Genomic DNA, 27,759 nt, shown 5'->3' with positions numbered 1-27,759 from the left:
TTCCTACACCATGGGGCCCTGGGTTGCTGGTGGGGAAGGTGGACTTGGGGTTTCTGAGAACTCAGCGAAGTGGTCAGCGTTTGACAAGCATTGTGTCACAGCAACCCTGAAAGGGAGACACAATGATCACCAGTTGTTGTTGTTGTTTTTCCTTCTTCTTCTCCCCAAAGCCCCTCAGTGCATGGTTGTATATTCCAGTTGTAGGTCCTTCTAGTTGTGGCGTGTGGGATGCCTCAGCATGGCTTGATGAGCGGTGCCATGACCTTGCCCAGGATATGAATCGGCGAAACCCTGGGCCGCCGAAGCGGAGTGCGGGAACTTGGCCACACGGCCGGCTCCCTGATCACCAACTTTTAAGTGAGTAAACTGGGGCTCTCAGACTTTCTGTAACTTGCCAAAACCCATGCAACTCAGAAGTAAAGACGCTATGGTAAGAATATAGGTGAGACTAGCCATTCTCAACCCAGGGCGATTTCGTCTGCCGGGGGAATTTGGTGATGCCTGGAGAGATTTTTGGTTGTCATAGCTGGGCTGCTGCTACTGGTATCTAGTGGGTAGAGGCCAGGGATGCTGTTAAACATCCTACAGCAAACAGGACAGCTGCCCATAACAAAGAATTATCAAGGCCCACGTGTCAATAGCGTCTTGGTTGAGAAACCCTGGATTAGGCTGACTCAGAGCCCACGTGGCTGTGAGGGTTGGGGAGGCAAGTGAGGGGATGATACGTATTATTCAAAAAAATGGTTAAAATTGCACATGATGTTTTATAATTTTCATATCTGATCAAGGTCTGGGTGCCTCCCATACTTAATGGGACACACGGAGGAGAGAATTTCCAAGGCTCTATAAATGAGTTCTATGCATAAGAATAATGGTTTGTCTAGCAGAAATCACCTGGCTACATCCCCAGGCATGGTGTTGAGATTTCATCTCCACATTCTTCCTGTGCCTGAACCAGGTTTTCTAAACATGGAGGAAGCACCTTTTAAATGTGACCAAAAAAAAGAAGCTCCCTACAAGGGAAATGAAACATAGTTCAGGTGTGGGAGGGAGACATCCAGAACCCTTCAGAAACATGTGTTTCATCAGACTTGCAGTCTGGAGTCAGCCTGACGGTTATCCAGGCTCTTGTTCCTCCATGCCCCTGGCCTAGGTCTTGGAGCTACCAGGGACTTCCTTCTATCCTTGGAGAAAAGAGTTCTTGCAAGTAGGGCCCTTCCTGATTTGGCTGCAGGCAGCCCATCCCAGATCCCCCCCAAGCAGACCCCCAGTGCCCCACCAGGTCTTTGGCCATGCTGTGCCTTCTCTCTGGAAGGTTCCTTGTGGCCACCCCGAGCCACCTTCCTGGGCACTCAGCGTCCCTTCATTGGTATTCGTACAGCCCTGGGGTTTTCTTCTGTGGTGGCACTGGATTCAGCTCCCTGCCTGAAGCTTCAGTTCCTCAAGCACAGAGCTCTCCTCTGACACATTTTTTGTCCCCAGCACTGGTGGACGGCAGACCTTTTTCAGCAAGATGAGAGAATGAAGAAAAGGCAACGATGAGTTGTCCCAAGTGGGGACAGATATGGTATACCAACTAGATGACACCTTTCTGTTGCGTCAGGAGGCCGGGCAGTCAGAAAGCTTAGGCAACCTCACACCTCGGGTATGTCATTAACTTAAGCCTGTGACTTCACCTCTCGAGACCTCAGTTTCCTTATCTGTAGGATGGGAGGATGAAAAACAATGCCCGACTGGTGGGATTATGGTGGGAGGGTCAGCGAGATAACACACACAAAGCATTTAATTAGCACCGGTCCTGAAGAAAACCCTCCATTAAAAGAAAAATGGCATCCTTTTGTGGGAAAGATGACCCTGTGGCCAGTAATAGGCACTTTGCGTTAGTTCCACGTTACTGAACAGAGAATTAAACTGATTCCTCCAGAATTCTATAGCCCCCATCTCCTCTGCTGCCAAGGGGAGGATGGTGTGGAACAGGGTTCCGAGCCCTGTCTGTGGCCAGAGCTCAGCTACAAGTTGCCCTCCGAAGCCAACTGTTGATTGAAGGAAAGAGAAGGCCCCACACATTTTCTAGCAACTGCAAGCCAAATAGTAGCAACAATTGGTGCAGGTGAGAAGGGCAGAGTGCCACAAAAATTGGCATGATCTGTGCTGGAAGAAACAACTTTGTCTTTTTAAAGGAGAGTGCTCTTTTCTCAGGTGCTACCAATTTCCCGAGAAGAAAGCCATCTCCATCCCTGTTTAAGGGAAACATGTGAGGCAAAACTACAAAACACTTTTGCCGCAGGAGCTGCTTCCCTCCTCCTCCCTCTTCCCCACCCCCGCCCCCCCCCCACCCCTGTCCCGCTCACTCACTCACTCGAGGACTGCCTTCTCTGGTATCCACTGCTGGCTTCTCATAGCGCTCCAGGGAGGCAGGGAGATGTAACCAGACCGGGTGGGAGATGGTATCAGCTGCCCCCGGTGACTGGCACTTTGACTAAAAGCCTCCTCCCTACTCCTGCTCTGTGATTGAGTTTCCCTCTCGGGCCCGGACCCCCTCCCTCTTAGAGGCAGTGTTGGTGCCCAAGGGCCAGGCGCTTAGCCCCCAGGCTGCAGCACAAGCCAGCGTGAACCAGTCTGCTTGTCTAAATCAGAAAATCCCTCCCAGGTGGGCAGACAGCTCTGTTAGCTCTGGGCAGGCTGGGAGCAGGAGGCAGAGAGACCTGTGGGCAAGGCCATCTCCTTGGTCCCTGGGATTCTGGGGTTGAAGTGCCCAGGGAGGAGAGATAAGAGGTAGCACTGACATTTGCCCCACCGATAGAGATCTGGGCAGTGTTAAAGGAGGTCCTCAGAGCTGGGAATCTGAACAAAGCTGGAGGCTGAGCAAATGCAGAGCCCTTACCCTGCCCCTGAAGGATGGTGATGGGGGTGGGGGGGTAGATGAGTGCTATCAGAGGAGGGCCGGCCCTAAATGCCATCTGCGTGTAGTTAAGGAGCCCATCATGCTCATAATCAACAGGCAAAGTGACCCTGAGGGAGAGAGAGGGTCACTAGAGAAAACCAAAGGCTCTGCTTGCAAACTTTAGACCAAAGTCAAAAGAAGTTCCATCTTCTGAAGTCAGGTTGCTTCCAGGCTCCTTATGCTAATGGACTTGTCAGTCAGCCAATGTGGTCACTTCAAAAAGATGGTTTACCAGAGCCAAGTCCCTGCCACCAACCACTTCAGCATGACCCCGCTTTATTAGCCAAAGGCAGCTCAGCTCCAATCCAGCCAAATTTCAACAGTACACTTGGCCATTTCATAAACCTGCATGTCTTCATTTTTCTTCCAAACAATATAAAGTTAGAACTTATTCACACCTCCAGGAGGAAGGGACGACTAACACTTATTAAGACCCTACCATGAGCCTGGCCTTTCCCATATGTCACCTCATAGAATCCACACATTGCCTATGGGGTAGTTCCTCTCTTCCCATTTACTCAAAAATCTCAAACAGGGAACCTGGCAATTGCCTGGCAATCTCCCTCTCTCACTACCGCAGTCAGGGGTCGCCAAGCACTATCAATCTTACCTCCAAATAGTTCTTCATTTGATTCCACTCTTGCTCAACCATCTAACTGCTACTGATCTTTCAAAACCCAGCGTAATTACCACTTCCTCCAAGCGGCCCAGAGAGAGCTAAACTCTCTCCTCTGTGCTCCCCTTGATCATGTTTCCTTTTTCTTCTCTTAGCCATATGCTATAATTTTTTTAAGTATCAGTCCCCGCTGTAGACGGTCCGCAGCTTGCGGGCCCAGCCTGTGTCTCATGACCTGGAGTCGAGGCCTCTCTGTCCGGCTCAGGTGGAATGTATGAGGAAACTGATTGAAAGAAGTGAACAAGTATGTCCACAATCCCTGGTCCCGGATTCTCAGCCAGGCTGACCACTCAAAACCTCCATGATCCTGTCCAATGGCAGGCCCAGCGGAATTCTGACCCTCCACTTTCCGTTGGCTACTGGAGGGAGTTTGCGATTCTGCCGTCCATGGGATGTAGGAATGTCCCCATGGCGGCACATTGCAACCTCAAGCACATACTCCCCTAGAAACGATATGGTGGATTGATGGTTAAGTTTTATTCGACAACAGGTGCTGCACTCCAGTAACATGATAGATTAGGAAAGTTTTCATAGATTATCCTAGAAAGTTGATCTTGCTTGTTTCTGAGTTCCAAATGCTTAATTCTTAGAATTTTAGACCCCAAAATGCTCTAAGTGTTTGATTTAGACTAGCTTATCTAATCTTCATAACCATCCTATGAAGTCATGAGTAGCAGCATCACTTCCACTTTAGAGGTGAAGCACAGAGTAAGGTAAGTAATTTGCCCAAATTCACAGGATTTGAACCCAGGCAGTCTAGCTCCAGAGGTCCCTTAATTTAACATCTATGCAAAATTGCACTTTAGATATAATATAGTTTATTCAGAAGAAGCCTAGAAAATGTTATCTGGAAAAGATGTGACAGAAAATCTAATAGAATCCCCTTACTTTGGGATGGAAAAAGCGGGCCCTCCTTCACAACCTGCTTATTCTTAGTTTATAAATAATCCTAGCAAGTTACCTTGTTTCCCAATCAAAACACACGAAATGCAGTAAACTATAAAGAGACAGAAAACATGTTATATGTTAGCTAATAACCTAGTATAACAGGGGAAGAGAAAAAATGACCTATATCATGGTAGATTGAAAATGCACGGGGGACGGCCCCATGGCTGAGTGGTTAAGTTCGCACGCTCCACTTCAGCGGCCCAGGGTTTTGCCGGTTCAGATCATGGGCGCAGACATGGCACCACTCATCAGGCCATGCTGAGGTGGCGTCCCACATAGCACAACCAGAGGCACTCACAACTAGAATATACAACTATTTACTGAGAGACTTTGGGGAGAGGAAGAAAAAAAAGGAAAAAAAGAAAAGATTGGCAACAGATGTTAGCTCAGGTGCCAATCTTTAAAAAGAAAAAAGGGATAAAAAAAGAAAAGACAATGCACAGGAACCTGGGGACATTGGTAGAAGTGCAAAAACTCTAGAATCACTAAGTTTCAGCGCAAGACCTTGACTGATGTCCATCGTAATGACCTTGAATTATCAAGGAAATATTAAATTATGTTATATTCTATTTAAGAAGGCAGGAATGTAGAAAACACATTTGCGAAAGAGTTCCACTAACAGAGTTAAGATAAAAAGAGCTTTCACTTTTAAGGAAGAGAATTAGGTTACTAAGAAATCCACTTATGTGGAATATTCTAGCAATGCTGTGTTAAAACACAAATGAAAAAAAGTTAGTGTACAAGATGAATCTAGGCAACCATTATTATTAGACATAAAGAAATTAAAAGAGGAAGCATTCCCGTTACCAGTTAATGGCGGGGTCCAGGCAAAGCCAAGCAATCTCACCTCCAACAGACAGTCTCTGTTTTCTGCCCAGCGTGACAGGCACAGCAACCAAAGCTGCCAGACCCAATTTTCAGCTAGTAACATGGGTGTCTGGGGACACCTGTGGACCCAGCTGCAGAGCCCTGAGGCTGGGGCAGAAGTGTCACCCTTAGAAACAGCCTTTCCTCCAACAGGACAATGGTGCTCTTGACCTTCTCAGATCTAATCCAGGTTTGATGAATGAAAAGATCAAGAGAGGGAAATATTGTAAACATTAGCTTCTTGGGCATTGTTGGCAAAGGGAATAAGCAGAACCTTGGTTTTTGAGATCTATTCTTTCTGCAATCGTAGAAAGGCTCCAAACCAACCAAAAAATGGCAAGCAATTCCTTCAGAGGCAGAAAGTATGGAAAAATGTGAAAAGATTAGGACATGAAATGAACTTAAAAAAACACAGCTGCAAAATGTTGAGCACATTGGGAGGAGACAAACACCAAGACGATGACTCCCTGATCTATAGTAGCACACCAACAAGATAAATTCAAACCAGCAATTATTATTTGAGCACATAGTTAGGGTTAACTCCTTGCTAAATCCCAAAGAAAAAGAAGGCACAAAGTCCAAACCATAGGCAGGTCATCCTTTGCATAGCACTGTGTTAAGTGAAATTTGTGCTTATTGGAACTATGCAAAGCAAGGACATTGTTCTGATATGCACAAGTTTCCCTTATCTCAATGCCAGGCAAAGCAAGCATTGCTCATACGTATTTAATAAAGCACAAGGCCTTATTTAACCCCTCAGTATATTAAAATAACAAAGTGGTAATAAATAAATAGGGTTTATCCTAGAAATATAAGAAAGGTTCAACTCTAGGAAATTTATCAGTGTAACACTACATATTAACACAATTAAATTTATTGAAATAATTAAGGACAAAAATCATGTGATCATCTAAAACTAGCAGAAAAGCATTTGATAAGGTATAACGCCCACTTCTGATATATATGTGTATTTTTTAAAGCAACTGATGCTTTGCCAACTAGAGATAAAAGGAGCCCTTTGAAACTTGATACAGGCATCAGCCTATTGACAGTATTGCAAATTAAACAGACTCTGAAGTAAGCATTCCTGGACTCAAATGTCTAATAGCTGTAAGGCCATGGTCAAGTTCTTTAACCACCCTGTACTTCAGTTTCATCATCTGGGAAATGGTATCATGAAAAATAGATAATGCATATAAAGTGCCTAGAATACTGTCATTTAGTAATAATACTATAATATATATATATATATTATATATATATATATATATAATATATATATATAATAAATACTATTATTACCATAAACCTGTGGCAGGCAACATACATAATGCTAAAATCTTTGAAACAGTTTCATTGAAGTCGGAGATAAGACAATTATATCTGTTATCACTTATTGCTCCTATATATTGGAGGTCCCAGCCACTGCAATAAAACAGGAAAAAAAAGTGAGAGCTATAAACAATGGAAAGGAGTAGACAAAACTGACAAAAGAGACTCAGAGGGCTTGGGAAATGGACAGTGTATGCCTAGTCAAGCAGAAGTGACTTTCTTAGAGCTTGCTATCACATTGAAAATGATTTGCTTACCCAAATTGGAATTGCAAACAGAGTTCTCTTCAGGTAAACTGGCCACAGCTGGCAGCTGGCCTGGAAAATCAATAAAGCAGTTTGCAAATAGACTGAATGACCAAATTAACGGGCTACAACATTGTGAGAGGGCATGTATCCTCCCTCAGAAAGGACTTATGGATATATTAATTTCATCAAACATGGCAGAGTGTACCAAAGGCCCAGGTTAAAGCGATGATTTCTCGGGACCACTGCAGCAAACCTGAACTGTAGTCCTTATTGCTGTTTTCTCACTGCCACATGCTATGGATAAGGGGAGCATTCATTGTTCCCAAGATACAATTGTTCAGAATGGGACAGATTAATGGCCAGCATTATTACATACACAGGGAAGTAAGTAGGTGATGCTCCACAATGATATCTTAAAGCCTCTGTCAGGGGAAACTGATTTCCTGGTGGCTGGGCTACGATTAAGGCCAGAAACTAGATGGAACCTGGAATTTCTAAAAGATGAACTCTAAACTCCAGTTACAGGAAATATGCCTTGCATAGCAAAGGGATACAAATGGAAAGTGACTCAGTAATATTTACTGATCTGTGATTTGCTAAACATTAGTCTTTTTACTATAATTATATAATAAAGGGTTTATAAGTTCTATAATTATATAACTATAATCATGTAATTCAATAAATGCCATACAACCTATGTCAAATAGAATTAAATAAAAATAAAACTTATGAGGATGATGATCTTCTGGACAAAAAAAAAGTATTTAGGGAAGATGACCTAAAGCCCTCAATTGACCTAATATTAATGGAGAGCGCTTAGCCAAAGAGAAAGTAAAGTTTATTCTAAAGAAATGATATACACAGCTCAGTGCATCTCTCAGTACCTATAAAAGGCTATAAGAGGTAGTGGATAAAAAAGGAAACAGAATTTGCCTTAGATAAGGGATTTCAAAAGGCTTGTGGAGGGGAACACCACAGAGTGTGTGTGGAGGGAATTTTCTCCCCTTATTGGATGATTCTGGTGTCTTAGTATGTTCATTTCTTGTATCAAATTTTATTGAAAATTTTTGATAGAAATTATAATAAAATACCTGGGAAATATGCGACAGGGAAGCTATGCAAGGGGGATGATCTTCCACCCTGAAGATGGATGAGGCTTTTTCAGGGCCTCCATGTACCGATTTCTAATCCAAGAATGTACTGGGCTCACTGTACTTGGCCTTCAGGATGGTCCATTGTATCACTTCTATCTTAGGATTTTTAGCTCCATTACAGAGTAGAAACTAGTCACTTAGTCTTACAGGGATTGTAGGACAGAACAGTATTTAAACTGAGAAGTCCCTACCCACCCTTTCCCCTCACTCCCCCATCACTTCCACCTCATCCCAGTGGTTTGTCATGTGCTAATGTGCCCTATACTCACATTGTCCTTTCAATCAACCTCAAACCAAAACACATCCTATGTGGTAATTGGGGACCTTGGAAATAGCACCTGAGTGTTCAAGATCCCCAGGTGCTTTTTTAATAAAATGGTTTAATTATAAACGTATTAAAATAATACATTAAAAAATACTCGTAAGATACAAAGAATCCTAAAATAATGAACACCCATGTACCCACCTCCTAGTGTAAAAAAATGAGCAATAAAATTGTCTCTGAAGTCCCTTTTTGTCCTTCTGAGATACTGTCTATTTCTTCCTCATCAAAGGTAACTCCTATGCTAAATTTTGCTTTTCTGTATAGTTTTACTGCATTGTTTCTAAGCATAGATATATTGTTTTATTTTGCATGTTTTTGCCTTTTAATAACGTGAATGATACAGTATGTTTTCTTCTATTACTTGCTTTTTTTTTTTTTTTTAAAGATTTTATTTTTTCCCTTTTTCTCCCCAAAGCCCCCCGGTACATAGTTGTATATTTTGAGTTGTGGGTCCTTCTAGTTGTGGCATGCGGGACGCTGCCTCAGCGTGGTCTGATGAGCAGTGCCATGTCCGCGCCCAGGATTCGAACCAACGAAACACTGGGCCGCCTGCAGCGGAGCGCGCGAACTCAACCACTCGGCCACGGGGCCAGCCCCCTATCACTTGCTTTTTTTAACTCATTATTATTTTCTTAGAGTTCAACCAGTTTGTTGCATATAGCTATAATTCCTGCTGTAACATATGCCATTGTATGACTTACAGGATCCTAGTTACACCTATTTCAGACCACTTGGCATTTCCCACATATCATTAAGCACATTTTGGGGGTGTTGCCTTTTTTTCTCTGTGTTTCATTTTGAATAATTTCTAATGCTAGTATTCAGGTTCACTGTTCTTTTCTTCCATAGTGTCTAATCTGTTAATCTCATCCTGAGTATTATTTTTGCTTGTGGATATTTATTTCTTAAAGTTCCATATGAGCCTGTAGTCTAGGGTTAATTTAGACCCATTATTAAGGTGAATCCTTTTGAGGATTTTATCTGATGTCTCATGTATTATGAGGATTTTCCACTCTGGGCTATGGGAACCAAATTATTCCAATCTTTGTTGAGCCCCGGGTGTCCTTGTCTACCTATTGTCTGGTGTTTAAAAACGGTTATTTCATGTATTTTGCATTCATTTTCTAGTTGTTCAAGGCAAAAGTATAAAAATCTGGTCTCTATCACTCAATTTTAACTGGAAGCAGGAATATCTAACCATCAAATTTCAATCATTTTTAATTTCTGGAATATGTTTAGTTCTTTTATAAATCTTGTCCTTTACTCAATTTCAGATTGTTCCTGTATATTTTGAAATTTGTTTAACAGGCTTTTTTTCCACATCCCATAATCTCAGTGCCTGAAATCTGATGTTTTTCTGTGTCTCCTGGCTTTCACTCAAGGTAGCTTCTTTCTTTGTGAGTTTTTAAATTGTTTTGCTATTGTGAGCTGCTACTTTTTATCTGGAATTTAATTCTTTGAGAATGAGAATAAATTCTTCCAAATGAAATCAGTGTTTGCTTCTGCCACACATCTATGGAAACTACCAGTCCAGAATCACTTAAACTAAATTCTCAAATTCAGATTTTTGTAGACCTCTCAGGTTTGGGGGCAGCAAACAGATGAAAGGGCTCGTATGTTAACAGTTTCTCAGGAGGTATTCCCATCTCCTCAGTTCAATTCCAAATTTAAGTCCAACAATTATGTTTGCAGTCCCCTGCAGATGTGGGAATGGAGTTTTTCTAGTTTGCCATTAAAACGATATATTTCTTTAGAGTCCCAGTTGTATGGGTGTATCTCCTATTCAAATCTCCAATGCGAGAGAGCCTTGGGTCCTACGACCCATGACATTTGAAACCATGCAAGCAATGGCCTAAGAAAATACCTAGGTTGAAAGCCAGATAATGAGATCTAATTACGTCTCAGAGGTCCCATATTCATTTTTGCCTTAATGTTCTTTAATATCTTGTTTCATCATGCATGCATTTGGAAATTTTTAAAGATAATTGACCCAATATTTCTAGCTGTTTTCAGTGACAGAGTCAGTCTAGGTGCCTCATTCATCACACTGGCAGAAACTGAAATATCACCATATTCTTGTTTTGATTGCAGTACGTTTGACAAAGACATTTTAATTAACCCAACTTTAACATCCTTTTCCTTTGTATCTGCTATCATTGCTTCACATTAAGTGATCTTAATGTGATCACTGAAAAGAGCATTCACTTGGGTTGTTTTCCTTCTAGTATTTTAGAGCTTCATTATTTACATTTATCTATTTAACCATTTGGAATTTATTTTATGAAAGATCCAAATTTATGTTTTTCAAAATAGTTAGCCACTTATCTTGGCACTCTACATCTGTTTCTGGTTTGTGCTATTATCTTTATATGTTGAATTGCCGTGTAAACTGTTACTATTGCTGTTCTATCCATATTGGTTCATTGATCTGTCATTGGATTCTTACAGTAGTCCTACACTCCAGCGTTTTAGTTACCGTAAATATTTAGGATGTTTATTTACCTTTTGGAGGGTAAGTTATACCTACTTATTCTTTTCTGCAATTTCTTATTCTTCTTAGATGAACTTTGAATGGTATTTCTAAGCTCACAAACAATAGGATTTAGACTGAGAAGTCACCAAAATATTTAAATTAATTTGGCAAGAATTGATATTGGCCTCAATCACAAAGCAACTTTATTTCATTCTCACACTCGTCCTTTTATGAGAGGTAATATTTCACTGTCCCATCAAGAAAAGTCAGCACTCTCATGACTTCTGCAGACACTCTTAAATAACAGAGAATCCTGTGATCACTTGGTCTCAAAATAGCCTCATTTCAGAAATTAAAATGTTGTTTCATATAATAATTCACAGTTCTATCTTCATTCATTGTGACCCCTGTCCTGTCACCCCTAAGCAGGACCTACAGGGCCAGCTGTGAGGAGAAGCCAGCAGACAGGAGAATGGTGTATGTTCTGCTAATTCCCTCTTTGCCTAGTCACCTGCCCCTCCGCAAGTAGATGCAGTGCTGACCCTCCCAGTTGCCTGGATGAAACAGAGGGATAAATAAGGAAAGTTCTTACTTACCTGGCACTCTTAGAAGCTGGCTTTGTGTTCTGAGCTTGGCAGATGTGTTTTTGTTTTTGTCTTTGATTTTTTTGAGGAAGATTAGCCCTGAGCTAACATCTGCTGCCAATCGTCGTCTTTTTGCTGAGGAAGCCTGGCCCTGAGCTAACATCCGTACCCATCTTCCTCTACTTTATATGTGGGACACCTGCCACAGCATGGCGTGCCAAGCGGTGCTTAGGTCCGCACCTGGGATGCAAACCGACAAACCCCGGGCCGCCGGAGTGGAACATGTGAACTTAACTGCTGTGCCACCAGGCCAGTCTCTTGGCAGATGTTTTCACCTGATGCTTTCTCTGATGAGATACTTTATGGTCCTTTAGGATCCATCCTTCAACCATTACTAGGGGTCTCTCACTTTCTTTTCTGTGTTCAGATCCGCTTGGCTTTTCCAGATGACCACTTACTCATTCTGTAGGCCCTGAGAATCCAGCAATACCTTGAGCTTCTCTCTGCTGGGTTCCAGTTGCCTTCACAGCAAGGCAAGTCCTTAGATAATCTCACATTTGATTTCACATAGGGTCCATCTCTGGTCCACAGAAACACTTTCTTGGCCCCAGTACACTATGGGAGAGCTAGTCACACACAGCAGCCACCTTGCCATCAGTTCATCCATCCATGCCTGCCTAGCTCATTTCTTGCCCTTTACTCAAGTAGGAATCAGGCACCAGACCACTGTGCTCCTTACTGAAAGTCACATATATAAAATTTTCTACATAGTTTTGTTGACTTGAAGGAAGAAGAGCCAACACACAGCACCACCCACCCCCCCAACACACACATGCTCCTTGCTCTGTATGAGGAAGTAAAGAGTTCACAACAAAGTTCTTTTAAAGAGACTCCTTCTCGGGGCTGGTCCGGTGGTGTAGTGGTTAAATTCATGTGCTCCACTTCGGCAGCCTGGGGTTCGCAGGCTTGGATCCTGGGCACAGACCTACACACTGCTCATCAAGCCATGCTATAGAGGCAGCCCACATGCAAAACAGAGGAAGATTGGCTCAGATGTTAGCTCAGCCACAATCTTTCTCACCAGAAACAGAACTCCTCAAAAACATTCCCTCCAAATTCTCTGTGCTGACTCATTTGTACACTTGATGTAGGTGAGAGGTTTAAGAGTCATCTAACCAGTTGTAGATCAGCCACTTCAAACTTTTTCATGGCGGCCTCTTTGGCATGTAGAACCTATTGTCTTTACACTTCAAACCAGAAATAGGAGGTGTCCCCTTTGAAAATTGTGTTAGGTCAGGACAGGAAGTAAGGTGATGGATGGATATATAGGCCCTTTGAGAGTGATGTGTTTGATGCTCAGACTGAGGCACAAATCACTTAAAAGTGTAACTATGCCTGTTCCAAGAAAGTCCAGGCTCTTGATGCAATGGCCTGAAACATTTCCCTCTGAAGCTCCTTACTACAGAGCCTGCCATCATTCCACACTCCTCCAGTCTACTCTATTATGTCCTTTCTATGTCCCCCCCACCCGCCCCTGTTTTTACAGAGCATTTCCCCTTTACCCTCATATTTGTAGGACTGTCAGGTAACCCTGCCTCTGGAATTCCTGCATTCCTCATGAAAGAGGCTCAAAAGTTTTTTAGGAGCTTCTCCCAGGGGAAGAGAATATTCAGCTTCATCACCAAATGACCTTCCTTTCACTGGTAGTTTCCTCCCACATCACCAGATAAGTGGCCTCTCCCACAGAGGACATTCATGACCATATCTTGTCAAATGTCAAAGCTGTCTGAATGGCTGCCTGGGCTTCCAGGGACCTGAGACTTCCATGTTCCATGTGACTTCACACAGTTCCATGGACCCGGGGATGGACAGAAATATGGCAACACACAGACTCTGCCTCCAGGCCCAGGTAGGAGAATTCACCAGCAGAGAAAATAAGGACTTTGTTTTATTTTTAACTTTTCTTCAGCCCATATTTTTTTTAGTAGAATGGTTTTTAAAGACCCAGAGAGTTCTGATCCTAGCCCCACATATCCCTGGCATGAAAAAAAGAAACTGCTGTCCTTTACAACGAGGCGCATTTCCTAAACATTATCTTTAGACTAACTGATCACTTACAAGACACAGGAGTGTCATGGGGATGACTAGGCTTCAGATTTGACTATGAAAAATGAGATATTGGATGGGATGATTTCTTTGGTTCTTTCCCAATCTAGGATCCATCATTCTAATCCCAAGTACTTTAATTTTCCTTTTGTTTCTTTAGGTAAGCGATGAGACTCAATGAGCATTGGCATGGAGCTGAAAGAGAAGGCAAGTGGGCATTTAAAGCAGAGGCTTGAGTTCTAGACTCTGCTCCAGAATCTTGGGGTTGGAAGTTCCATATCATGCTGTTCATCTATCTCCTATCAATTTTGGAGACTTGATTGGAAATTCTGAAGAGCTATCTGGTCTTCAGAGTTCCTTTCACTTCTCTGATCATTTGTAGAGTCCTTGGTGCTGGGAGAAAGTGAGCAAAACAACAGAGCAGCAGACCGGGGAAATCTCTTCCCCAGCTGTGCTTATCAGAGGCCTCTTCACTTCCCTAAACAGCACCAGATGGAGTTCCACTAGGATCTGAAAAAGTAAATAATGCATACCCAAGTTGGTGTTTTTCCTATCACCCAATGGACAAGAGGTTGTGAGTTAAAAATAAAGGATACTAAACAAGACTGCTTTCCCTAAGACTGACAGAGAAGCTGAGGGTGACCCAGCTGGGCAGAGGCGAAGCTCTTCAGTCAAGACTTATTCACACCGCAGCCCTATCTAAGACCCCAGAATAGAGTGGCCTCCATTGGCTACTGAAGTCTCCTTTTCAGAACACAACGTTTATAAACACGAGTTTCCAGAGCAAAAACATTTTCTAAATAGCCTAGGTTTTCTTGACACCCTGTGGTCAGAGACCCATGAGACTTAAGATTATTTTCGCAGTATACACACACCTGGTAGCTCAAGGATCTGCCTAGAAGGTAAGTTCTGTCAGCCCAGTGGGCTTATCCCAAAGCATATGATGTTCAACTTTTAAACAAACAGACCCCTTATATATAAACCCTTCATTTAAAATCCAACAATTAGACCTTATAGAAAGAGAGCAATCACAGCCATCTCAAGGTACAGGTTGCCATTCCTTAGGGTCACCAATACCAGTCATATTCCTGGGAAAAGCTACTCCTTAAAGGAACTGATTCACTGGACTGGAGCCACGCTGCCTCCTGTGAGCGAGCTGGGAGGGATAACATCCCTGAGGGCCATCTTCTCTGACAACTGCAAAGCCGTAAAGAGACAATAAGGTCCCTCTTACCCTCACCCCTCCTAGCTTCTCCCCAGAAGAAGCACCAACATAAATTATGATTCAAGAAAACAATTTGATTAGGAATCCCAGAACTTCTGTTTAAAATGGCAAAGGCATACTCTTCCATTTTCCTACTAAATTCCCAAATAGGTAAAGTTGAACACGCAGACACACACAAACTATGACTGAAAGCAAGCTTTTGGTAAATTAAGTGGCATTTAGAAATTTCAGCCAACTTATAAGGTTAATTTAGTGAAAACAACCAAAGCTGCTGAATTTTTTAACCATATGAAATAAGGCTGCTTTACCTTCTTTAAAGAAAGTAGGAACACACTTTATCCCCCACCCACGGAGGGCTCCCCCATCAGACCTGGGATCCATCCAAACAGAACACTAGATGGCTGCCTCTCTACTGCACAACTGACGCCCTTGAAATGGCCACAGTGGCACTTTAACCCCATCACCGCTGTCCATCTTGCTACCTCCATCCGAGTACTGAAACTCCCAGTAAACAAGAGCCCGGGGTGGGTGAGTGGCTGGAGGATGTGACATGGAAATAGATTTCCCACCAGTATAATTCCATACAAACACCCAGGTAGCTACTGACGATGAAGACTAGCTCCTCATTCATCTAATCGGAGCAATAGAAATACAAGTCTGAGAGGTCCCCTTACAGCAGCATCAAAGAACCTGCCACAAACTAGGAAACGAGCTGGAAGCTACCTGACTTAACCTAATTTCAGCTACAGAAGTGATAGAAGAACATCTAGACACTGTTTTGAGGAGGAGGAAGCAGAGCCAGAGAAAGAAATGGCAAGTGCTGGGACTAAGTACATTTTTGGGAGGAGGGCACATAGACACACACACACAGACTCATGTGTGCACACACAAACACAAACATCAGGTGTATGTGAACACAGACTCATCTACATGTGTTTTGCGAGTTTAGTTCATAATGGTTCAGTTCACTTGAGCTTGCTCCTATCCTTATAACACTGCAGACCCCCAGGTTTGAGTTTTAAGTAGCAGATTCAAAATACACAATGAGATCACAATGATTGTGAAGTCAAAGAATCAAAACTTGAGTCACTTCCTTCTGTCATTTTCTCTGACCTCTCGGAATTATTTGTGTTTAAAATTTAAACAGTGAACACAGTGTGATTCTGTAAAGCGTAGTGTTTTTTCCAAGGGCAAATAAATACAAGTTCATGATGCAATATTTTACTGAAATTGATTATTCTCTTTAAAATTCAAATGTATACTCTTTAAATTGTTTTAAAACCAAAGAGTGAATACAGAAAGGGATTCCTAAATTCCTTAATTATTCCAGGATTCCTGACAATAATTTTTCTGTGTAGAGAAGAAGGTGTCAAAATGGACCCACTTTGCGTAGCCAACCCACCAGTTGCACCTCTCTAGCTGTTGCACCCACCTCCTAGAACTTTCTTCCCCAGATAGCCCCATGGCATGGACCTGTGCATCTTTAGGCCTCTGCCCAAAAGCCACCTTATCCAAGAAGTCTCCCATGGCTATCATCCACATCCATCAGTTTCTGTCTTCCTAGCCAGATTCACTTGTCTTCATGTCACCAGCCACCTGTCAAGTTAAATATTGGCTGGTTCATTGCTCACTGTGTCTCCTCTTCCCCAGGAACTCCCTGCTCCCTGGGACAGCAAAGACTTCATTTGTTTTGTTCACATGCTGGTTTTCAGTACCCAGAACAATGCCTGGCCTGTCCCCAAGCAGGCACTGGATAATTATTCACCAAAAAAAATAATAATTAGGTGATTTCTGGATCTATTACTGCATGATTTACACTTTACTCGCTGACCTAGATTGCCACTTCTATTCGGTAAAATCACTTACTCAATACACTCAAAGACAAAAGCTTACATTTGTAATCTACAGGGTAACCAGGTTGGTGGTGGGAGGGAGAGAAAGTGGATGAATTTCAGGAAACAGCAAGGCCATTCACATCCGCTGAGAATGAATTTGGAGACGCTGCATTTTCTCCCCCGCTCTGCTGGATGGCTGAGGTGTCACCCAACCCTGCTTCGCCTTCTCCTTCACACCTTTAAAGAAAATCAAGAGCACTGACTAGTAAGCATGCACGGAACTCTAACAGATCTCAGGGTTCCAGCTATAAGAAGCATCACATGCCAAAAGGAAGATTGCCAGGCAGCTGAACACAATACGACAGGACATGAAACATCAGGGAACTTGTAGGGGATGAAGAGCAATGCCGCTCTGGGCTGGTGACACCCTCATCCCAGCCTTGGCACTATGGTGGCAATGAATGGGACACTGACTTCACTTTGCTCCGAACGGTGATGGGTCTATATTGCTCAAAGTTCTAAATGGAAACACCCGCTCCTCTAAAAGCAGATGAGGCAAAAATAAACCCATGTCTGGGCTTTCTATTCTTTGTCATAGATCTATTTGGCCACCGGCTTCAGACCGTTTAAATGATTTCAGATTTAAAATATGCTTTAAAATCTAATAGCGCAAGCTTTCACTTGCTAATTTTACTTATTTTTCTTTTTTCCCTGGGTAAGTTTCACTTGTTCTTGCAAAATAAATTCTTATAAATAAATAGTAGAAATACCACTCCAAGTTCAAAAACTCCTATTGCGGTTTTGATTGGAACTGTATCAAATGCATCAACTCTTTTGGGGAGAACTGACCACTTGGCAACATGGGGTCTTCCTCCCGTGAGCGGTGGTGGGACCTTCCATTGACAGAAGTTCCTGCTGAGTCCGGAGCCTCCCAACAAACTGCTGACAGGTGACTGCTAGTGGGAAAGGAAAGATATGAAAAACAGGACATGGCCAACCCTCTTCCGTCCTGGCCGACTGTCCCTGCATGGGCTCCCCCACGAGCCCAAGCCGCTCTCAGTTGGCCTCCTAGCTTCCCCTCACCTCTGCACAAGGCAGACATAAGCTAATCCCTGAACCTCTTCATGATTGCTATTGCCAATCTAAGTCATCTCCACTAACTCTGAATCAATTTGGCTTCCTCATGATGTTAGGTATCTGCTCCACAAGACTCTTGACCTCTCTTGACCCAACTCCCCCTCTTGTTCAGAGCCATTTGCTTCTCTTGCTCCTTTCTACACTTTTCTATCCCAAATGCCTTCCTCCTTTTGCTTCCTCTTCACCTACACAAAGTCACTCTTAATAACTAACATTGACAATTTCAAAAGTCATAGGCTCACTTTGCTGGAGAAGGTACCGTCCATGGACCGCCTCAGAAGCACCTTTGAACATGAGGCCCAGGCTCAGCAGGGAAAGAGCCCCAACAGGCCATGGAAAACCTGAACCCCATGGAAGCATCTCCAAAGCCAGTCGCTTCTCCTTCTGACCTTCCCCTCCTAGATGAAACCGACCCTCCCTCTTCCCACCTTCCCTTTGAATGGGTCCCTCTCTCACCTGAAGGCCACCTGAGAGCCCCTTTGCTAGAATACTTGCTTCAGTGTTTCAGTCTTTTGAGATGAACATGTAGCTGAGAAAATGTCATCAGGATGTGACATTGCTACGTCCTGCTGTAGGCAACTTCTTCACCAACCGGCTCATACTTCTTTCTGGCTAAATTTTCTCAACATCACCAATACAACAAGACTCACATGGAGAACACCATTCAGAAGCTGTGGGCAATGGCTGAGTGGTCACCAAGGTTCTCAGTGACCCTATGACATAATCAGCAGAGTGGCACAGTCCATGAGTTTCAGACCAAATGGAGGAAATGTAGCTGTGGCTGATGCCCCACTGTCCAACTGTCCAGCCCAAGGAGATTGGCCTTCTCCCCAGAGGGCCGTTCCTGGATTCGTTCATTTTTAGTACTTGTCTTGCTTCACTGTGCACATGAAATGAGTTGTTTTTGCAAACCCGCAGAAAGTTTTGATCCTGATCTGACGTACTCCTTTATAGCCAAGGGATTGCAGGACAGCCTGGCAGTGACTTCCTCGGCTGCCTCCCATCTTTGGAGTGTCCTTCAATTCATCAAACACCTGTTGATGATCTACTGGATGGAAGTCACATTTCTGAGCAGCCAGGGAAAATCCTATCTGCCTGTTTGCAGCATTTAATGGGAGCTTGTGAAGATTAACTATTGTTAACCACGCCCTTCCCCCAGGACAGGTCCTAGAAGCGTTTGTGTCTACAGAATACTGAAATATGTACCAACTGCTCTACCCTCAATTTTTCTCCAGCTCTTCAGCTTTACAAAAACCTAGAATCTCCTCCTCATCGTTTAAGACTCAGCTCAGCCATCCCCTGTCCAGAGAATCACCTTTGTCTACCTCCAACAACGTCATCTCCTTGCACGGCTATTCATGACTCTATGGTCATTTCTTCTCAACATGACCTTTAGCCACTGTCCCTCTCAGAGAGAGCTCCCCAAGTTACAGTCATGTTATACATGGGAACCAAATTTAATGAACAGAAAAAGTGAAAGAAAATTATCAGTGAGTTCTTTCCTCACAGACTTGTGGTCTTTACATCAGTCTGTGGTTAACAAAATTCGTTCATATCATTTCATCCTCACACCAGCCCTGTGTGGTCAGCTGGATAAGTAGAATTATCCTCATTTCACAAATGTAGAAACTGGTGCTCACAGAGATACCCAAGATCAGCTAATTGAGAAAGGAAATCCTTTTCTACCCAGAATGCTCTTATCACCTCCTAAACACCCCCACCCCTGCTTTTGGGTGGCCAATAGTTGGTTTCAGGTTACCTTATCAGAGAAGCTTTCCATGACCTAAAGTTAGGTAACATCCATCCTACTGTTCCCACTGGGTTTTTTCCCCCTTCATAGCATTAGTCATAATTTGTAATTATTTTCTAACTCATCTTTTTTGTCTGTCTCCCCAACAGAGTCACCAGCTCTGTTACTGCAGGTACCATCTCTATCTTGACGGCCATTGAAGTCCCAGCCCCCAGCACTGGTTGCACCACGTGGAAATACTCAAATTATTTCTGGTCTTCTGACTCCTAATTCTGTATCCCTTCTGCTCTAATAAGCATTCTTGGAAAAAAATTTCTCCAAACTGACCCTAATTATGTAACCCTAAAAGCGAATCTTATCGTCATTACTATTCACTCATGAACTTGGAATGCCTACTTTTTGAGCAGCATAGGGGGCCACATCAATAGGAGATGTGGTTTGTACCCACAAAGTCCAAGAATTTCACATAAATGGACAATGCCTTAGGAAATTGTGATGTTAACCAACATCGGTGGTGTGTCTGGCTGTTCTAAGATTCTGTTTAAAAATTCACGGACAACAACAACAACCCTATGAGGTGAGGAACTTAGGGCTGTAAGTGCAGCACTGACCCCCCATCCTTGGGAGAATCACTCCAAAATTGTCCCTTCAAAGTCATGGCATCCTCCTCTGGTGCCCATGCTGAGCCTCCTGCCTCCTCTTGAAAATCTATTTCTTTATGCCAACATATGTCTTGTCTTGGAGGGCAAAATGAAGCCACACCCCAAAGGGGGTCTGCAAGTGCTCTTTTTGCCCCATTTCCCCACCCCCTACTGCTCCCACCTCCTCATGCAGCCATGGCCTCAAGCCTGCACCTTGGCAGGACTGTCCTGCCTTCATGTGATGGGGCTTCACCCTGAGGGACTCCAGATAGATCTGTCTGGAATGGCCAGGCATAAGATGGCGATTGGACCCAGGGCTTCGAGGGGGACCAGCCTGCCCCAAGCTGTGGCTTGCTGGCCCAGGGAGTGGTGGAGGGGATCTGACAGGCTGCCTCTATCTGCTGAGGTCATCTTTACCTGGGGCCCGCATTGACCCTTCCCAGCTTCTCTCAGCCTGCCTCTCCACAGCCCCTTTTCTCTGCACCCCACAGATGCTCTGAGCAGCTCTAAAAAGGCTGGGGAAGGCAGAGGGGCTGGATGGGCTTCAGAGATTTTCTCAGAGCCCACATAAATATGGAATAACAGTCCTGCATTCCCAGCCTGTTCCCTTCGGGGACCTCACTGGTTTCCCTTATTCCATCCTCTCTGCCCCTCTGACTTTTCTCTTACCTTTATAGTGACAAACTCCTCTGCTTCTTGCTTCTCTAAGAAACATGGCTAAGCCAGGAAAAAAAGAGCTTCTGCCTATCTCACAACCCAACAGGACGTGGAAGCTGGCACTTCTTGGATGCCAGTGGTCAGAGCTGGTCTTGCTCTCCCCTCTGACTACCCTCCCTAAATCAGGCTTCTCAATGCCCACAACCACTCTGAAGAGCCTCCTCATCTCCTGCCCCCTGTCTTCCTTGTTCCCGTTCTTCATAACATCCCTGGCTTATAGCCCATGGACACGTAGACAGAGAAAATGCTGCCATCCAGTCTTGAATTTCCAAAAGTTTCTTCATGCCTGCCCCACAACTCTGGGATATGCCTCTCCCTGCCACCAAATCTAATGGAATTTGCCAGAGCATTCCTTGGTCTCCTGCTCAGACTATGAGAACACCGTCATGCCTTTCCCAGATGACAGTGGTTTCCTACCCATCTCCCTACATTTCACCTTCAAGATGAAGGAGATGTGTCTGTGACAAAATCATCTCCCCAGGCGAATGGCTGGGGAGAGAAGCAAACATACTCTTTCAAGCCTGTAGTGACAGTACAATTTCCTGGCATTCCTGCTATATCTCTGGCCATTCCTCCTCAGCCTCCTTTGAGAAATCCTCCTCCATTCCCCTAAGGCACCCTCGCTTTTCCAGTCTTTCTCCTAGGCAAGCTCCCCCATGCCCATGGAGTAATTACATATAAGCAGATAATCCACCAACCTCTGTCTACAGGTCAGGTCTCTCCCATGAGCTCCATCCTTGAATACCTCCTCCTTTCAAAGGCACCTCATCTCAACATGTCCCAAACCTAACTTAGAATTGTGTCCCTCTGATGAGCCCTCCTCCAGTGTTTTCTTTCACAGTAAACCATCCCTGTGCTTCAGCCCACGTGCAATCCATTCCATGGCCTGTCAATGTCTTCCACCCGGGTTACATTTCCAACCATTTCTCCCCAAGCCCCTCCGATCGTCGCTGCCAGCATTGCCCAAGGGGATCCTGACTCATCTCTACTCCTGCCTTCTTCTAACTTGTGTTTCCCACAGCAGCTAGAGTCTTCTTTTTTAAAAAACCCAAATGTGATTATTTCTTTCCTTGTCTTAAAAGACTTCAATGGCTCCCCAAGCCTTCGAGGCTAAAAGCTTAAATTGTAAACTTGGTCTGCAAGTTCTCATAACATCTTGGCTTCCCTTCCCAGCCTCAGCTTACACCCTTAACCCCTACACCTCCTTCCAGCCAGGGGCCCCTCACAACCTGCTCCCTTCACACAAGGGGGTCCATTAGACCAGGAGCTCTCTGAAGCTGAAGTCTGTTTCTGTTTGTCTGACATTTTTTGTACCCCTTGTACCTATCTAATGCCTGGCATATAGGGTGTTCAACAGATATGAAATGAATGAATGAATGAGGAAAGAATGAACTGTGCCTTGTTCCAGAAGTAGCAAGAGTGAGGCCCAAAGCCAGCTCTGATTGAATGGGTGTCTCCTTGGTACAAAACATCAGGGCTTTATTAAGGATACAATCAAGTAAGAGAGGGATCCCTAAATTTCCCAGCTGAGACAGAAGCCCAGAGGAGAGTTGGCTATGCCTGAGGCCTTTGTGGGGGTAGGGAAGGCACAAGTTCCTATTTCTTAGATCTAAATGCAGTGACACCAGGGGAAGCCACTATAAGCGACACCTTTTCACTATCTCTTTGAGCCACCGGCATGGGCTGCCCTCTTCCTCCAAGGCCTGGCCCAGCCCTGAGGGTGGAGAAGCAGAAGTCGCTGCAATCTTGAGGGAAGAAAGCTTTGGGGCAGTTTCAACCAGGGGCAGTTACTGCCTAGAGTCACAGTTGCCTTGGGGCCTGGGCCAAGTGAAAAGGCAAGAAGTCCTTTGGACACCAACTTTCCTCAGCTGGGTCTGCCAATGTACCCACAAGAGGATTCTTCGCAGGCAGGGAGAGTCCAGTGAGGTGGTGAAACCATAGCAGAGGAGTCAGGCAGGCGGCCATGACTGCCTTGAAAATTTGAGTAAGAGTTCAATTAAAGAATTGAATCACGATGCGTTGCTGTATAGTTACTGTATACTGAAGGCTGAGCCTACTCAGAAGATGAAAGCCTGGACCCTGTGCTCGAGGCTTGTCATCCACCCAGCTACAGAACCAGGGTGCCAACCCCTGAGAATTTTAAGGAGAGAACATTCTGATGGCAGTTGAAAGTAACGGTTGAAGCAAAGCCCCAGAGCAGGGCAGAATTCACAGTCCAGGGAAGAATACAGACACCCCAAAAAGGAGCTCAGAGATGGAGGGACTCTTTAGGCCCTACAGCCAGGGCTGGAAAGGTTGCCAGAGACAGAGGAGAGCAGGGATGCAGGCATAGGGGCCTTCAAGGATATGAAAGAAGAGCTGAGGGTCCAGGACACCCAAGAGGGTGAGGACCCAAAGGGGCCAATGAGCCAGAAGGCAAAGCGACCACTCCGTGGCTCTGCTGGGGGTCTGCCCTGGAAAAAGGAAGCCCAACTTCTTCCCCAGCCGCTGAGCTGACAGACTCTTTGCTCATTGGGTGGGAGTCATGGCTGCCTCTGTCTCCAGAGCTGAGCTAGTGCTTGCAAAGGGTTTTCACTGGGAATCAGGACAACATCAAGTCCCGATGCTTTCCCTCTATAGGCACAAACTGGTAACAAGTTTCAAACACTAAACTCACTCATTTATTGATTCATTCAACAAATACTTATTGAGCATCTCTTGCATGCTGGACATTAGGAACATAATCGTGAGCAGAAGGATAGCTCCTGCCTGATGAAGATCACAAGTAACTCTATGAAACTTCTCTGAGATAGAGGTTTTAGAGGATCAGTACATGGCACTGTGAGAGCATAAAGCCCTGATCTAGGAGAGGGGCTTCTCTAAGAACCATGGAGCCGAAATCTGAAAGATGAGCAAGAATCACCTAGTTGAAATGGGTAGGAGGAGAGTGAGGGCAATTGTGTTCTAGGTAGAAGGAACTGCAGGAGTAATGCCTAAGTGCAGAGAAGAAATGTGGCATACTTAAGATGCCAACAGTAGAGAGAGTGGCCTGGGAGAAATAAAGCTGGAGAGGCAGGCATGGACTAAACCACGCATGCTCTTGGAGGTCGTGTCAAATGTTTTTTTTTAGAGTTCATTGAATATGAACTCCAGTTCAACTGAACATTGTTCTGGTGATGCTGAAGGTAAAAGCACAGGCAGCCAACGGCAAGACCATAGCAGGAGCCAAATAGACAATGTCTGATATGCACATCATAGGAAAAGATGAGCGATATCTATTCACAGGCAATACCAAGCCCCGAGGGGGTCATGTGCCATGACCCATCAATATTAAGAAATCCCCATTCTTTCCCTCAGCATCAACTATGGAGAAGAAAAGACCAAGCATCTCAGGCATGGAATCTTACCAAACGCTAAATCATGGTTTCACCAATGACAGAGGGACCTTGGCACAGTTTGGTTGCGTATATGTGCGTAGTTCTCCAAATCAAATCTGCATAGTGAGGTAGAAGAGATGGATTGCTGTCTCATTTCCCAAATAGTGACCAAAGGCTCAGAACAGTTAAACGGCTTATCACAAGTCACAAAGGAAGAAAAAGATAAGAATGGAGACTAGAAACTATCTTCCAGCTCAGCTCGCAACATGCTTTTTCTCAGTAACATAGGCCCAACAATGCTTGGGACTGATATTTGAGAAGAAAGTCAAATAAGATAAATTTACAAGAAAAAAATTGTATTTCTATACGTTTATGAAATAGTTGGATAATATATTGACCGAATTCCACTCTAAGATCACAACTAAGGATATTAAATACTAGATAAGTTACACATCCCCGAACTAAAAGAGATTTTCTTAAAGCAAAGAAAGTCTCAAAACCATAAAAAGAAAAAACAAAAGGAGCAGGAACAACTGGAGAGAGAAAAAGTAAATGGTTTGGATATGTGGTACTAATTAATACTCACACTTGTCCATTCTAGAACTTGAAAAATTCGTGGTGAAATTCATCTGGAAGACAAAGTTGTCACATCCATCAGAGAACAGATGCCCTGCCCACTCCCGATTACAACAGGACAACCACCATTAAAGCCATATTTAAATGGGTTAAAGAGGGAGGGAAGGGGGTTACCAACAGTTTGGAAAAGAGAATCAGGAATGCAAACATGGCAGCTTGTGAATGAGAACACAAGTGCCAGACAGAGCCCTTGACTCCTGCCCCTGAGTCCTGCTGCTTGCTGCTACCTATCAGTTGGGTCTGACTTCCCAAAAATAGTTCAACCCTGTCCCTTGCCAGAGTTTCTCAGGATAAGCTCTCCAGTGGCTCCCGTATCCGGGCCCCACACAGCCCAAGGTTATGCACATCACTGAGATTCTGACAGCATTACTTCATCCACCCCTAAATCCAACCAGTTGCACCTCTCTCCTCTTCCTCCAAACACCCAGCTCACTTCCTCCTACACATACGAGAAGATGCAATACCTCAAGGAAACAGAGACTCCACGTACAATGTGTCCTTGCACAGCTAAACTCTGAGGTCCCCTAAGCACCCAGGGCATAGCCTTTCCCAACCCAGGCTCTGTGCAAGGGTTCATGACGGGCTCTCAGTCCTCAAAAGTGGGAACAAGAGAAACAGGATAGAGCCTGAAACGGCTTAGCTGTTCCACAAGGAGACAGAGACGCTCTGTTCCTTTGTCCCATCTCCTTCCCAAACTGGGATTGGCCCCACTCTGTGTTACTCCAAAATGAGCTGGACTCAGCTGTGATGCTCAAGGAAGGTGCATATCCCCCAGGCTCCTTTTAAGGAATATAGAGTCTGAGCTGATCCGAGAGGCCCTCTCCACCCACCACGTCCCCCTGGGGAGGCTGTAAGAAGTCTGGCTGCTCTGCTGCCTAGGGAGTTTCTGCTCCCGGCAACGTCTCACAGAGGCCAGGCTGGGTGCAGGGCGGGACTCGGCCCCCATCTCTCTCCATGACTGTTTTCCCTGAACCTCCCCACCCTCCTCATCTCTCTTCCCATCATTTACAAGAGTATGGGGTAAACAGTGGCTGCCACCCAGAGGCACTGGTGGGAGGGGAATGGGCAGGGAGAAGTGAGTGCAAGTGGAGAAAAGGAAGGGTAGATCCCACTCCTGGGGGTGCAGACAGGCACTGCAGCCCACGCAGGCCTGGGCACCAGACTTTGCCCACCTTTCCTCTGCTGGGCAGAGGACCCCATCTTTCAAATCTCAATCCATTTTCTCTACCCAAAAAACCCTTTTCATAACAGAGAACATCCCTGACCCTGAGAATCCAGCAGAGGGTGAGTTGTTACCCACACCCAAAATGGCTGGATTTTTCTCTCTCCCAGCATGCTCACTGCTCCTTTGAGCCTTCTTCCCTCAACCAAGGACTGCTTAGAAATCTTCCTATGCAGCTGCATGTTCCATTCCTCACTCCTTTGGCTAAATCTCTCCCCTTCCTTCTCCTCCCCTCCCTTTTCTCTCCTCCCCTCTCCTCTGCTTTCTTCTTTCTTGAGATGCTGTGAAGTAAAAAGGATGATACTGACCCTGCTCCTCACTGATATACTCTTATTTTCCTTGACATACATGCACACCCCACCCAGACCACACTGCCCTAAGAAATACTCAGTGTTGGGCAGGGGACCACTCCTGAGGGCATTATGACAGTTCCCGCCGTGGCTAGAGCCCTGGACCAACCATTCCCTCTAGAACGCTGCAGGCTCTTGCCCTTGATATTCCTCTCTTCTCAATCTTCTTTAAAAACCCATTTATGTGTTTGCAACCCAGGGCACAATGAAAATTTTAGTAATCAGATGGAGTCCCTCATATAATTTCTCTTACATATCTAAATTTCACATTCTTCTATACGTCAAGTTGAAATAAATCCCCTAGGCACTCCAGAAGAATCTCTTTAATTCCTCACACTGTCATCCACAAATATTGACTAAGCATCATGCCCAGTTGTGAGAATTCACAGAAGGGCCTCTCCGAGAGCTCAAATTGCTCTTCACATCAGTAGAGAAACTCTGGAATTACTGAGGAGCAAAGTTGGGGGCTGTATTCACCTTTTAAGTCCATCATCAGTAGTTAAAAACCTTAACTGGGCTTAGTTTAGCACATCAAGTGCTTGTATTCCAAACATGCACTCTGGACTAAGTACCATTTTATATTTTGAAAAGTATGAGGCCTTTAACATCGGAGTGAGTGTGTGTATATGTACGTGTGAGGACAGAGTCATAATTGCAAAATTAAATATATACTACTTTACCTGCTATCTAGAAATGTTCCAGCAGGGGGAGGGTGTAGACAGGGCTCTCCTCGACTTGTTTCAGAGTCCTCTTCTCATGGTCTATTAGTGCTCCATTTTTACCTTAAGGATGATGGGAATAAAGAGGAACTGTTCAGTCCTTTGATATTTCAGGCCGGTGAACAAAGGCCCAGCCATGTCTCACAGAGCTGATCAACTGGCAACTAATCAATGTCAACATCAGGGCTCCTTCTGGGAAGGCAGAGGGCCCTCTCTCCCCAGGAAGCCAGCCCTCCCTCTTCCTGGCTGGTCCTGGCTCTCTGGTCACCCAACTCTGGGATGGCCTCCAGGTCCAGGGAACCCTGTGACCCAGGCCATTGATGGAGATGCTTTTGGCATAAAGGTGTAGTAGGAATAGAACAGAGGGAGGTGGAGTCAGAATGAAGAGTCCTGGAAGAAGGTACTCTTTTGGATGAGTCCCAACTCCCCAAGGCTGATGCACCCCACTCCCTACACCTCTGTTCGTGACCTGCTCTTTCCAAGGCAAAATGTCATGGAAGTGGGACCTTAAGTG

The 27,759-nt window shown here is 44.6% G+C and overlaps 2 long non-coding RNA genes across 7 annotated transcripts in view; both read right to left on the bottom strand.

The window, feature by feature from the left end:
• LOC103562241 (uncharacterized) overlaps nt 1-27,759 on the bottom strand; it is a 224,079-nt gene that overhangs the window by 104,013 nt on the left and 92,307 nt on the right. For 3 of the 6 annotated variants that reach the window (XR_011539857.1, XR_011539873.1, XR_011539865.1), the window contains exons 8-9: nt 27,207-27,308; nt 7,025-7,084 (exon numbers count right to left, since the gene is read on the bottom strand). This is a non-coding gene — a long non-coding RNA (uncharacterized lncRNA). Of the gene's footprint in view, nt 1-7,024; nt 7,085-24,904; nt 24,948-27,206; nt 27,309-27,759 lie in introns of all 6 variants that reach the window. The other 3 variants (XR_011539853.1, XR_011539854.1, XR_011539870.1) reach the window with 2 other exon arrangements.
• Nucleotides 16,681-23,093, bottom strand: LOC103562240 (uncharacterized). The gene is made up of 3 exons (XR_547644.2): nt 18,311-23,093; nt 17,567-17,670; nt 16,681-16,954 (listed from the first exon to the last, which is right to left on the bottom strand). It is a non-coding gene; the product is annotated as an uncharacterized lncRNA (long non-coding RNA).

Source organism: Equus przewalskii, chromosome 1 (genome assembly GCF_037783145.1).
Source record: "Equus przewalskii isolate Varuska chromosome 1, EquPr2, whole genome shotgun sequence".
In the NCBI taxonomy this organism is placed as follows: domain Eukaryota; kingdom Metazoa; phylum Chordata; class Mammalia; order Perissodactyla; family Equidae; genus Equus; species Equus przewalskii.
Note: the sequence above shows the minus strand (reverse complement) of the source record. Positions and strands in the feature narration are given on the sequence as shown.